The sequence below is a fragment of the Gymnoscopelus microlampas genome (genome assembly GCF_963454915.1).
Source record: "Gymnoscopelus microlampas genome assembly, chromosome: 2".
In the NCBI taxonomy this organism is placed as follows: Eukaryota; Metazoa; Chordata; class Actinopteri; order Myctophiformes; family Myctophidae; genus Gymnoscopelus; species Gymnoscopelus microlampas.
Window position 1 is genome coordinate 56,779,794 of NC_139939.1, and position 12,815 is coordinate 56,792,608.

The 12,815-nt window shown below is 35.9% G+C and overlaps 1 protein-coding gene across 5 annotated transcripts in view; it reads right to left on the reverse strand.

The window, feature by feature from the left end:
• tenm3 (teneurin transmembrane protein 3) overlaps positions 1–12,815 on the reverse strand; it is a 663,973-nt gene that overhangs the window by 334,522 nt on the left and 316,636 nt on the right. The gene's annotated exons all lie outside the window — the stretch shown is intronic.

Consider the following 12,815-nt stretch of genomic DNA (forward strand, 5'->3'; position numbering starts at 1 on the left):
CAGTCTGTGACAGAGGTCAGGCTGCCGGGGTCAAACTCCTGCCAGGGTGGAAACGTGTTGACAAGAAAACACAAACACATCCCACAACTTAAAGAAGACATGTCAGGCTTTTTGATGATTTTTAACCCAACTTAGTGGTTAATGTCTGTTCATGTTGGACTAGACCACGACATAAAGCAGCGAGGGGATCGTTCTGTAACCTGACCTTATACTCCACCGTCCTATGAAAGACGATCTGTACAACGTCACATGATTTCACTTAACCCCAGCCATGAGAGAGAAAGAAAGAAAGAAAGAAAGAAAGAAAGAAAGAAAGAAAGAAAGAAAGCATGTAGACATACTCTGTTACAAGTAAAAGTCCGGAATTCAAAATGTACTTGAGTAAAAGTACAAAAGAATTGGTATCAAAATGTACTTAAAGCACCAAAAGTAAAAGTACTGAAATGTTTGAAAATAGCAGATCTACAAGCTCACAACGCGTCGCGATGCGACGCGTTGTGAGCTTGTAGATCGGCTATTTTCGAATAGCCTAGGTATAAAATAGGACTAAAGTGGTTAATGTATGTTTTTATCATTTATATCTGCAAAGTAACTAGTAAGTAACTAAAGTTTTCAAATAATTATAGTGGAGTAAAAGTACAATATTTGCCTCTGACATGTAGTGGAGTAGAAGTAAAAGCATTGGAGAATGGAAATACTCAAGTAAAGTACACATACCTCAAAGTTTTACTTGAGTACATGTACTTAGCTACTTTCCACCACTGCTTATTGCTAAATATATATGTGTGCTGTACATGTAATACTGTACTGATGGAAGCCCATCTGAAGTCTGCCTCACAGCAAAACAAGAGGGACAGTAAAAAAAAACAAAGTGTACTTCACAAGTAAAAAAGTGTACTTCACAAGAGGTTTTACAAAGTAGTATACGGTGCAAAAGATGAGGATGGCTAATAAGTCCGAAACTGTTGCAAAGAACCTTGTGTTCCAATGGATCCAATGGAGTTATTTAGTCACAACCAAATCCATTGGTTCAATAGAAAACAAACCCACACATCACACACTAAAACCAATTTCACTTCCAACATTTCATTTTCGCTACTTCTGTGCAACACTGTCGTCCAACGAAACAGGGCATAAAATACAAAGAGAGAAAGATAGATTAAAAATAAAAAGAAACATAAAAATGAAATACGGATCCGATACAAGGTTTCTGGCCACGACAGCAACAAGGATTTGTTACACCCTCTAGAGTCTGACCGTTTTTTAGAAACACCAACAACAAGTTTTAACATTATTAACCCTTTAAGACCTGAGGCTGATTCTATAAAATGTCTTCTAAATCCTAACAGTTTTTTGAAGAAACATATGTTTCCATGTCAGCGGTTCTCAATCTTTTTCATGTGAAGGACCCCAAAATGATATGTATTTGGCCGCGGACCCCCATCTCAAAACATGTTGTTCCAGGGACCTCAGAAGCAAAGATTTGAGTTACAAATGTTTGCTTTAAAAAATATATATATTCAAAGATTTTCACAAATTTTCACAATTTCTCAAAAATCAAAAATAGCAGATCTGCTATTTTTGAATAGCCCAAAGTGTAAAATAATGCTTTTTTAGCTCAAATCTAAAAATGACACAGTTCCAGGTCTTAATGGGTCCAAAGTTCCAAACCGAACCATTCGGAAAAAAACAACAACTTTAAAAAGTGTGATTCTTCAAAGGGTTTAATAGGTTGTACGCAGCAGCAGGCTAACTGCATTATAAGACAGCCAAACAAATGATGGATTGTTTGTTTAATGGGACTAATTGTGCCGGCGGAGTGGGAGAAGGCAGCCATAATGAGTTGATGGGAGTTCAGCAGGGAGGTGGGGGGGGGGCGCTTGGGGGGGGGGGGGATGTCAAAACGAACAGCATCAGGTAGTCAGAGGGTTGTTTGTGTGAAAACAGTCCAGACACTCTGAACGCAGGAGGAAAATCAATGCTTTATCGATGTGGTAACCTTGGCATTTAGAGGCCTCTGAGTGCTGAGAGACCTTAACCCATTAAGACCTGGAACTGTGTCATTTTTAGATTTGAGCTAAAAAAAGCATTATTGTACACTTTGGGCTATTCAAAAATAGCAGATATACAAGCTCGTAGCGCGGCACCGAGTGCCGCGCTACGAGCTTGTAGATCTGCTATTTTTGAAAAATCGTGAAAATGTGTGCAAATCTTCTGAAAAAAAATATTTTTAAAGCGAACATTTTTAACTCAAATCTTTGTTTCTGGGGTCCCTGGAACGTCCGCGGCCAAATACATATAATTTTGGGGGTCCTTGACATGAAAAAGTTTGAGAACCACTGATATAGAAACATAGGTTTTTTAGAATACTGTTGAGATTTAGGAGACATGTAGAATCGGCTTCAGGTCTCAATGGGTTAAGATGCGTACGTACGTGTGTGTGTGTGTGTGTGTGTGTGTGTGTGTGTGTGTGTGTGTGTGTGTGTGTGTGTGTGTGTGTGTGTGTGTGTGTGTGTGTGTCTGATTTACTATACTTGTGAAGGCTAAACATCCCCAGAAGTAGTAGAATTTGTTAAGTAGTTTTGTGTGGAGAATTTGTCCTGGTCCTTACAAGAGAAAATTATGTTTTTATGGTTTCAACATATTTGTAGCATTTACTGTTTAGTGGCTTAGGAAATATGAACACATTCAAGTTGGTTGGGGTCAAGGTTTGAGTTCTACAAGTATAGCAGATCTATAAGTTACAGATCTTCGATTTTCGGCGTGTGCCTTGATTTATATACTAGTTGCGTGCTCCAATGTGTGTACCGAAATTAGCTGATCTACAAGCTGATAACGCGTTCCAGAGCAACACGTTGTGAGTTTATAGATCGGCAATTTATTTGTTTGTTTTCCGGCTTATTTCGGTTTTAGGTTCCAAATCTAAATGACATTTTAACCTCGAGGTGTAAAGTGCTCTAGGGAGGGGGAGAGAGGGGGAGAGCGATCAATTTAGCCGAAATAAAACGGCTGGGATGGGATACATGGTATGTATTTCATATTTATAATGAGTTAAAAAAAAAAAAAAAAACGGAGATGGTTTGAAACATATATTTAGGAAAAGTCATGAAAGGGGAACTTTCTCAGAGCTTCCTGAGAGAAGTTAAGCCACTTTCAATTCTCAAAATCGGTCCCATTGATTGCTTAGTCACGCGAGTGTTAAGACCTGGAACTGTAATTTTTAGATTTGAGCTAAAAAGCCTTATTTTACACTTTGGGCTATTCAAAAATAGCAGATATACAAGCTCATAGCGCGGCACCGAGTGCCGCGCTACGAGCTTGTATATCTGCTATTTTTTAAAAATCGTGAAAATGTGTGCAAATCTTCTGAATATATATATATATTTTCAAAGCGAACATTTTTAACTCAAATCTTTGCTTCTGGGGGGTCCCTGGAACAAAATATTTTGATGGCGGTCCGCGGCCAAATACATATAATTTTGGGGGTCCTTGACATGAAAAAGATTGAGAACCACTGATATAGAAACATACGTTTTTCAGAAAACTGTTTTAGGAGACATGTAGAATCGGCTTCAGGCCTCAATGGGTTAATGTCCGCACAAGTATAGCAATACCAACATGCGTGCGTGTGTGTGTGCGTGCGCGTGTGTGTCTATTTGAGTGTTTTTTAAGTGTTTCTCGAGGCCAGCCAGACAAACCCAGTCAAGCCTCACTTTCCTTACAAACTAATCGGCAGCAAAGAATCTAATTACTTAGAGCAAGCCGAGGCGAGATGAGATTAAAGTGAGAGAAAAAAAACACATTAATAACTGCAAAGGAATTTACAGAGTAGTTAGTCTTAACATTTAGCAGCAAACACCACCAGCGTGACATCTCTCTTATTATCTGTCTGTGTGTGATGCTCACGACCAGCCAGGGGGAGATTAACACCACCAATCAATGTCGTGTCAATAAAACTCTTGAGTTGTAGAAGCTGTTTGCCTTATCTCATCCATGCTGGAAATAATGTAACAACTTCTATCTCTGTGACAATGTTTCCATCATAAAGCACAACTTCTATATGTATGTAACAATGTTTCCATCATAATGCACAACTTCTATATGTCTGTAACAATGTTTCCATCATAATGCACAACTTCTATATGTCTGTGACAATGTTTCCATCATAATGTAACAACTTCTATATGTCTGTGACAATGTTTCCATCATAATGCACAACTTCTATATGTCTGTAACAATGTTTCCATCATAATGCACAACTTCTATATGTCTGTGACAATGTTTCCATCATAATGCACAACTTCTATATGTCTGTGACAATGTTTCCATCATAATGCACAACTTCTATATGTCTGTTACAATGTTTCCATCATAATGCACAACTTCTATATGTCTGTGACAATGTTTCCATCATAAAGCACAACTTCTATATGTCTGTAACAATGTTTCCATCATAATGCACAACTTCTATATGTCTGTTACAATGTTTCCATCATAATGCACAACTTCTATATGTCTGTGACAATGTTTCCATCATAAAGCACAACTTCTATATGTCTGTAACAATGTTTCCATCATAATGCACAACCTCTATATGTCTGTGACAATGTTTCCATCATAATGCACAACTTCTATATGTCTGTGACAATGTTTCCATCATAGTGCACAACTTCTATATGTCTGTTACAATGTTTCCATCATAATGCACAACTTCTATATGTCTGTGACAATGTTTCCATCATAGTGCACAACTTCTATATGTCTGTTACAATGTTTCTATCATAATGCACAACTTCTATATGTCTGTAACAATGTTTCCATCATAATGCACAACTTCTATATGTCTGTGACAATGTTTCCATCATAATGCACAACTTCTATATGTCTGTGACAATGTTTCCATCATAATGCACAACTTCAATATGTCTGTTACAATGTTTCCATCATAATGCACAACTTCTATATGTCTGTGACAATGTTTCCATCATAATGCACAACTTCTATATGTCTGTTACAATGTTTCCATCATAATGCACAACTTCTATATGTCTGTTACAATGTTTCCATCATAATGCACAACTTCTATATGTCTGTTACAATGTTTCTATCATAATGTAACAACTTCTATATGTTTGTGACAATGTTTCCATCATAATGCACAACTTCTATATGTCTGTTACAATGTTTCCATCATAATGCACAACTTCTATATGTCTGTAACAATGTTTCCATCATGATGCACAACTTCTATATGTCTGTAACAATGTTTCCATCATAAAGCACAACTTCTATATGTCTGTTACAATGTTTCCATCATAATGCACAACTTCTATATGTCTGTAACAATGTTTCCATCATAATGCACAACTTCTATATGTCTGTGACAATGTTTCCATCATAATGCACAACTTCTATATGTCTGTAACAATGTTTCCATCATAAAGCACAACTTCTATATGTCTGTTACAATGTTTCCATCATAATGCACAACTTCTATATGTCTGTGACAATGTTTCCATCATAAAGCACAACTTCTATATGTCTGTAACAATGTTTCCATCATGATGCACAACTTCTATATGTCTGTGACAATGTTTCCATCATAATGCACAACTTCTATATGTCTGTAACAATGTTTCCATCATAAAGCACAACTTCTATATGTCTGTGACAATGTTTCCATCATAAAGCACAACTTCTATATGTCTGTAACAATGTTTCCATCATAATGCACAACTTCTATATCTCTGTTACAATGTTTCCATCATAATGCACAACTTCTATATGTCTGTTACAATGTTTCCATCATAATGCACAACTTCTATATGTCTGTTACAATGTTTCCATCATAATGCACAACTTCTATATGTCTGTAACAATGTTTCCATCATAATGCACAACTTCTATATGTCTGTGACAATGTTTCCATCATAAAGCACAACTTCTATATGTCTGTAACAATGTTTCCATCATAATGCACAACTTCTATATCTCTGTTACAATGTTTCCATCATAATGCACAACTTCTATATCTCTGTTACAATGTTTCCATCATAATGCACAACTTCTATATGTCTGTTACAATGTTTCCATCATAATGCACAACTTCTATATGTCTGTTACAATGTTTCCATCATAATGCACAACTTCTATATGTCTGTTACAATGTTTCCATCATAATGCACAACTTCTATATGTCTAACAATGTTTCCATCATAATGCACAACTTCTATATGTCTGTGACAATGTTTCCATCATAATGCACAACTTCTACATGTCTGTAACAATGTTTCCATCATAATGCACAACTTCTATATGTCTGTTACAATGTTTCCATCATAATGCACAACTTCTATATGTCTGTAACAATGTTTCCATCATAATGCACAACTTCTATATGTCTGTTACAATGTTTCCATCATAAAGCACAACTTCTATATGTCTGTAACAATGTTTCCATCATAATGCACAGCTTCTATATGTCTGTGACAATGTTTCCATCATAATGCACAACTTCTATATGTCTGTTACAATGTTTCCATCATAATGCACAACTTCTATATGTCTGTAACAATGTTTCCATCATAATGCACAACTTCTATATGTCTGTAACAATGTTTCCATCATAATGCACAGCTTCTATATGTCTGTGACAATGTTTCCATCATAATGCACAACTTCTACATGTCTGTAACAATGTTTCCATCATAATGCACAACTTCTATATGTCTGTAACAATGTTTCCATCATAATGCACAGCTTCTATATGTCTGTGACAATGTTTCCATCATAATGCACAACTTCTATATGTCTGTTACAATGTTTCCATCATAATGCACAACTTCTATATGTCTGTAACAATGTTTCCATCATAATGCACAACTTCTATATGTCTGTAACAATGTTTCCATCATAATGCACAACTTCTATATGTCTGTGACAATGTTTCCATCATAATGCACAACTTCTATATGTCTGTGACAATGTTTCCATCATAATGCACAACTTCTATATGTCTGTGACAATGTTTCCATCATAAAGCACAACTTCTATATGTCTGTAACAATGTTTCCATCATAATGCACAACTTCTATATGTCTGTAACAATGTTTCCATCATAATGCACAACTTCTATATGTCTGTAACAATGTTTCCATCATAATGCACAACTTCTATATGTCTGTGACAATGTTTCCATCATAATGCACAACTTCTATATGTCTGTGACAATGTTTCCATCATAATGCACAACTTCTATATGTCTGTAACAATGTTTCCATCATAATGCACAACTTCTATATGTCTGTTACAATGTTTCCATCATAATGCACAACTTCTATATGTCTGTAACAATGTTTCCATCATAATACACAACTTCTATATGTCTGTTACAATGTTTACATCATAATGCACAACTTCTATATGTCTGTTACAATGTTTACATCATAATGCACAACTTCTATATGTCTGTAACAATGTTTCCATCTTAATGCACAACTTCTATATCTCTGTTACAATGTTTACATCATAAAGCACAACTTCTATATGTCTGTTACAATGTTTACATCATAAAGCACAACTTCTATATGTCTGTAACAATGTTTCCATCATAAAGCACAACTTCTATATGTCTGTAACACTGTTTCCATCATAAAGCACAACTTCTATATCTCTGTTACAATGTTTACATCATAAAGCACAACTTCTATATGTCTGTAACAATGTTTCCATCATAAAGCACAGCTTCTATATGTCTGTAACAATGTTTCCATCATAAAGCACAACTTCTATATCTCTGTTACAATGTTTACATCATAAAGCACAACTTCTATACGTCTGTTACAATGTTTCCATCATAATGCACAACTTCTATATGTCTGTTACAATGTTTCCATCATAATGCACAACCTCTATATGTCTGTAACAATGTTTCCATCATGATGCACAACTTCTATATGTCTGTAACAATGTTTCCATCATAATGCACAACCTCTATATGTCTGTAACAATGTTTCCATCATGATGCACAACTTCTATATGTCTGTTACAATGTTTCCATCATAATGCACAACCTCTATATGTCTGTAACAATGTTTCCATCATAATGCACAACCTCTATATGTCTGTAACAATGTTTCCATCATGATGCACAACTTCTATATGTCTGTAACAATGTTTCCATCATAATGCACAACCTCTATATGTCTGTAACAATGTTTCCATCATGATGCACAACTTCTATATGTCTGTAACAATGTTTCCATCATAATGCACAACTTCTATATGTCTGTTACAATGTTTCCATCATAATGCACAACTTCTATATGTCTGTTACAATGTTTCCATCATAATGCACAACTTCTATATGTCTGTTACAATGTTTCCATCATAATGCACAACTTCTATATGTCTGTTACAATGTTTCCATCATAATGCACAACTTCTATATGTCTGTAACAATGTTTACATCATAATGCACAACTTCTATATGTCTGTAACAATGTTTCCATCATAATGCACAACTTCTATATGTCTGTAACAATGTTTCCATCATAATGCACAACTTCTATATGTCTGTAACAATGTTTCCATCATAATGCACAGCTTCTATATGTCTGTAACAATGTTTCCATCATAAAGCACAACTTCTATATGTCTGTAACAATGTTTCCATCATAATGCACAACTTCTATATGTCTGTAACAATGTTTCCATCATAAAGCACAACTTCTATATGTCTGTAACAATGTTTCCATCATAATGCACAGCTTCTATATGTCTGTAACAATGTTTCCATCATAATGCACAGCTTCTATATGTCTGTTACAATGTTTCCATCATAATGCACAGCTTCTATATGTATGTTACAATGTTTCCATCATAATGCACAACTTCTATCTCTGTTACAATGTTTCCATCATAAAGCACAACTTATATATGTCTGTAACAATGTTTCCATCATAAAGCACAACTTCTATATGTCTGTAACAATGTTTCCATCATAATGCACAACTTCTATATGTCTGTAACAATGTTTCCATCATAATGCACAACTTCTATATGTCTGTAACAATGTTTCCATCATAATGCACAGCTTCTATATGTCTGTAACAATGTTTCCATCATAAAGCACAACTTCTATATGTCTGTAACAATGTTTCCATCATAATGCACAACTTCTATATGTCTGTAACAATGTTTCCATCATAAAGCACAACTTCTATATGTCTGTAACAATGTTTCCATCATAATGCACAGCTTCTATATGTCTGTAACAATGTTCCCATCATAATGCACAGCTTCTATATGTCTGTTACAATGTTTCCATCATAATGCACAGCTTCTATATGTATGTTACAATGTTTCCATCATAATGCACAACTTCTATCTCTGTTACAATGTTTCCATCATAAAGCACAACTTCTATATGTCTGTAACAATGTTTCCATCATAAAGCACAACTTCTATATGTCTGTAACAATGTTTACATCATAATGCACAACTTCTATATGTCTGTGACAATGTTTCCATCATAATGCACAACTTCTATATGTCTGTGACAATGTTTCTATCATAATGCACAACTTCTATATGTCTGTAACAATGTTTACATCATAATGCACAACTTCTATATGTCTGTGACAATGTTTACATCATAATGCACAACTTCTATATGTCTGTAACAATGTTTACATCATAATGCACAACTTCTATATGTCTGTGACAATGTTTCCATCATAAAGCACAACTTCTATATGTCTGTTACAATGTTTCCATCATAATCAGTGGTGGAAGAACTACTCAGATAGTTTACTTAACACATTGTGTGCCAGAGGTTTATTAAGTAAAAGTATCAATACTGCAATGTAGAAATACTCTGTTGCAAGTAAAAGTCCGGAATTCAAAATTGACTTGAGTAAAAGTACAAAGGTATTGGTATCAAAATGTAGTCAAAGTACCAAAAATAGAAAGTACTCATTATTCAGAATGTCCCATTTCTACAAGCTCACAATGTGTCGCATCGCGACGCATTGTGAGCTTGTAGATCTGCTATTTTCAAATGTCCGAAATATATATATACGACTGAAGTGGTTAATGTATGTTTTGTAATAATCAAAATCTACAAAGTAACTAGTAACTAAAGTTTTCAAATAATTGTAGTGGAGTAAAAGTACAATATTTTCCTTTGAGATGTAGTGGAGTAGAAGTAAAAGTACAGAACACTGGAAACACTACACTAGAGTTTACTCTCTGCTTATTATTCCGATATCACACTTGTAAGTTGCTCTTGATAATAGTGTCTGCTAAATGCTTACATTGTAATTATAAATTGTGTTTTACACACCAAACACAAGTTCAGTTTGTTGAAACTAAATCAAGAGCCGCAGTGTGAATCCAAGCATAGGCAAACACTTCCAAAAGCTTTTAAAAAAATACTGGAAATAGGCAATCAGCAAGCAGAATATACAACGCATCACAAAGCAATGCATTTAGAGCTTTATGTTCATTATGTTTTTATAACACCATGGAGTGTAAAGTACGGCACAAATAGATTGTTTTTATAATTGACTAAATTGATAAGTCTGATTAAACACTTATGGTTAATTGATAAGTCTGATTAACTACTTAAGGTTAATCAGACTTATCAATTTAGTCAATTATAAAAAATCAATATGTTTATACGATAAATACAACTTTTTTCATTTACAAAAAAAATAAGTGCTTCTCAATTATTCAGTTAATTGAAAAAGTACTTGATAGAATAATCACTCAAATAATCAAATCAAATAATCAATAGTTCCAGCCTTAGTGCTTTGAAAGCAGTGGTGTAGTAAGTAACTAAGTACACTTACACAAGTACACTTTTGAGGAATGTTTACTTTACTGGATTATTTCCCATTTTCAATACTTTTACTTCTACTCCACTACATCTCAGAGGCAAATATTGTACTTTTACTCCACTACAATTATTTGACAGCTTTAGTTACTAGCTATTTTACAGAATTAGATTATTATTACAAAACATACATAAGATAACCCACTTCAGCCCTATGAGTACAAAGTGAGGAACAAAAAGGCGTGCGTATGTATGACAGTATAAAACACACGCAGGGCGCAGACAGCAAATCACTCTCTCTGTTCTGCTCCGCTATACAGAGAGAAAGACAGAGACGCACATTTTCATATCCCTGCCAAGGTCAGCTGGGGTGTGTGTGTGGGGGGGGGGGGGGGTGGGGGGGGGGTGGGGGGGGGTTAATAGAAAATGTCATCTTCACTTGATTTCCTCCTCTTGCCTCGGCCGTACGGCGAAGGCAGCGAGAAGGCCGAGAGGCGTTCAGATAAATGATTAAGTGGAGGAGGATCCTTGTTATTTTGAATGGGCTGGCCGTGTCCAGCCCAGCGGAACGATATAGACCACCAACCCACCCTATACCACCGACACCCACCCAACCACTGCACGATGCAACGCAACGCAATGCAACCAACCCAGTGAAATACTGCTTTCAAAATGTCAAGGAGAGATAGGCAGAGCCACGGGGGACGAGATATGTTATGTGTGCGCACGATTCACTGTGTGTGTGTGTGTGTGTGTGTGTGTGTGTGTGTGTGTGTGTGTGTGTGTGTGTGTGTGTGTGTGTGTGTGTGTGTGTGTGTGTGTGAGAGCGGGAGGGAGAGAGAGAGAGAGAGAGAGATGCATAGCACATATGAAGCAAACATTGATTGATTCCTCTCTATGTGTGTGTGAGTGAGTGATGGAAAGAAACATCGTAACGGACAGACAAACAAGCTGTGCATTTTGATGGTGAGATACATTGTTACAGAGAAGCTGTGCATTTTGATGGTGAGATACATTGTTACAGAGAAGCTGTGCATTATGATGGATGGAAAGGCATTGTTACAGACAGAGAAGATGTGCATCATGCAGTTGTGAATAGTAACTAAGTACATTTACTCAAGTACTCTACTTCAGTACAATTTTGAGGTATGTTTTACTTAACTGGAGTATTTCCAGTTTTCAGTACTTTTACTTCTACTCCATTACATCTCAGAGGCAAATATTCCCCTATAATTATTTGAAAACTATAGTTACTAGTTTAACACAGGCATTTTACTTGTAACAAAGTATTTTTATATTTTGGTATTGGTACTTAAGTGAAAAAAAATAGTACTTTTTCCACCACTGTCTAGCACGAACAACAAGGTAAATAGTCACATAAACAGCTCTAGTGCAGAGAGAAAAAACAATAGAGCCTCAAAGAAACTAGAATACAACGTAAACAATGAATCTAGCATCTATCTAAATATCCTGTGTATTTAAAACTACATAGGATACCGGGTAAACAATGAACTTGGCATCATGTCTAAATAATATTATGTACACTTGCGTTCAAGAAAAAACAAATCTAAGAGACAAAGAAAGATGAGAGGAATTTACCAAGAGATGTCTGCTCTGCATAACATGGCACTCAACTAAATGTCTTTCTTTCTTTCTTTCTCTGTTCCTTCTCCTTCCCACCTCTCTTTTTTATCTTTTCCCAGCTGTCTCTCTACAGGCCGCATCTCTGAGATCCCTCACCGGAGACATTACATGTAAGACCCCTTTAAAGAGATGACACGATTTACGACCCACCCGCATACACACACACACACCGCACGCACACACACACACACACACACACACACACACACACCGCACGCACGCACACACAGGCACGCATGCACACACAGGCACGCACGCACACACACAGGCTCTCTCATGGTATTTGGAGATGAAATCAGCTCTAGCATTTTATACACCGGATTCTCTTACACCA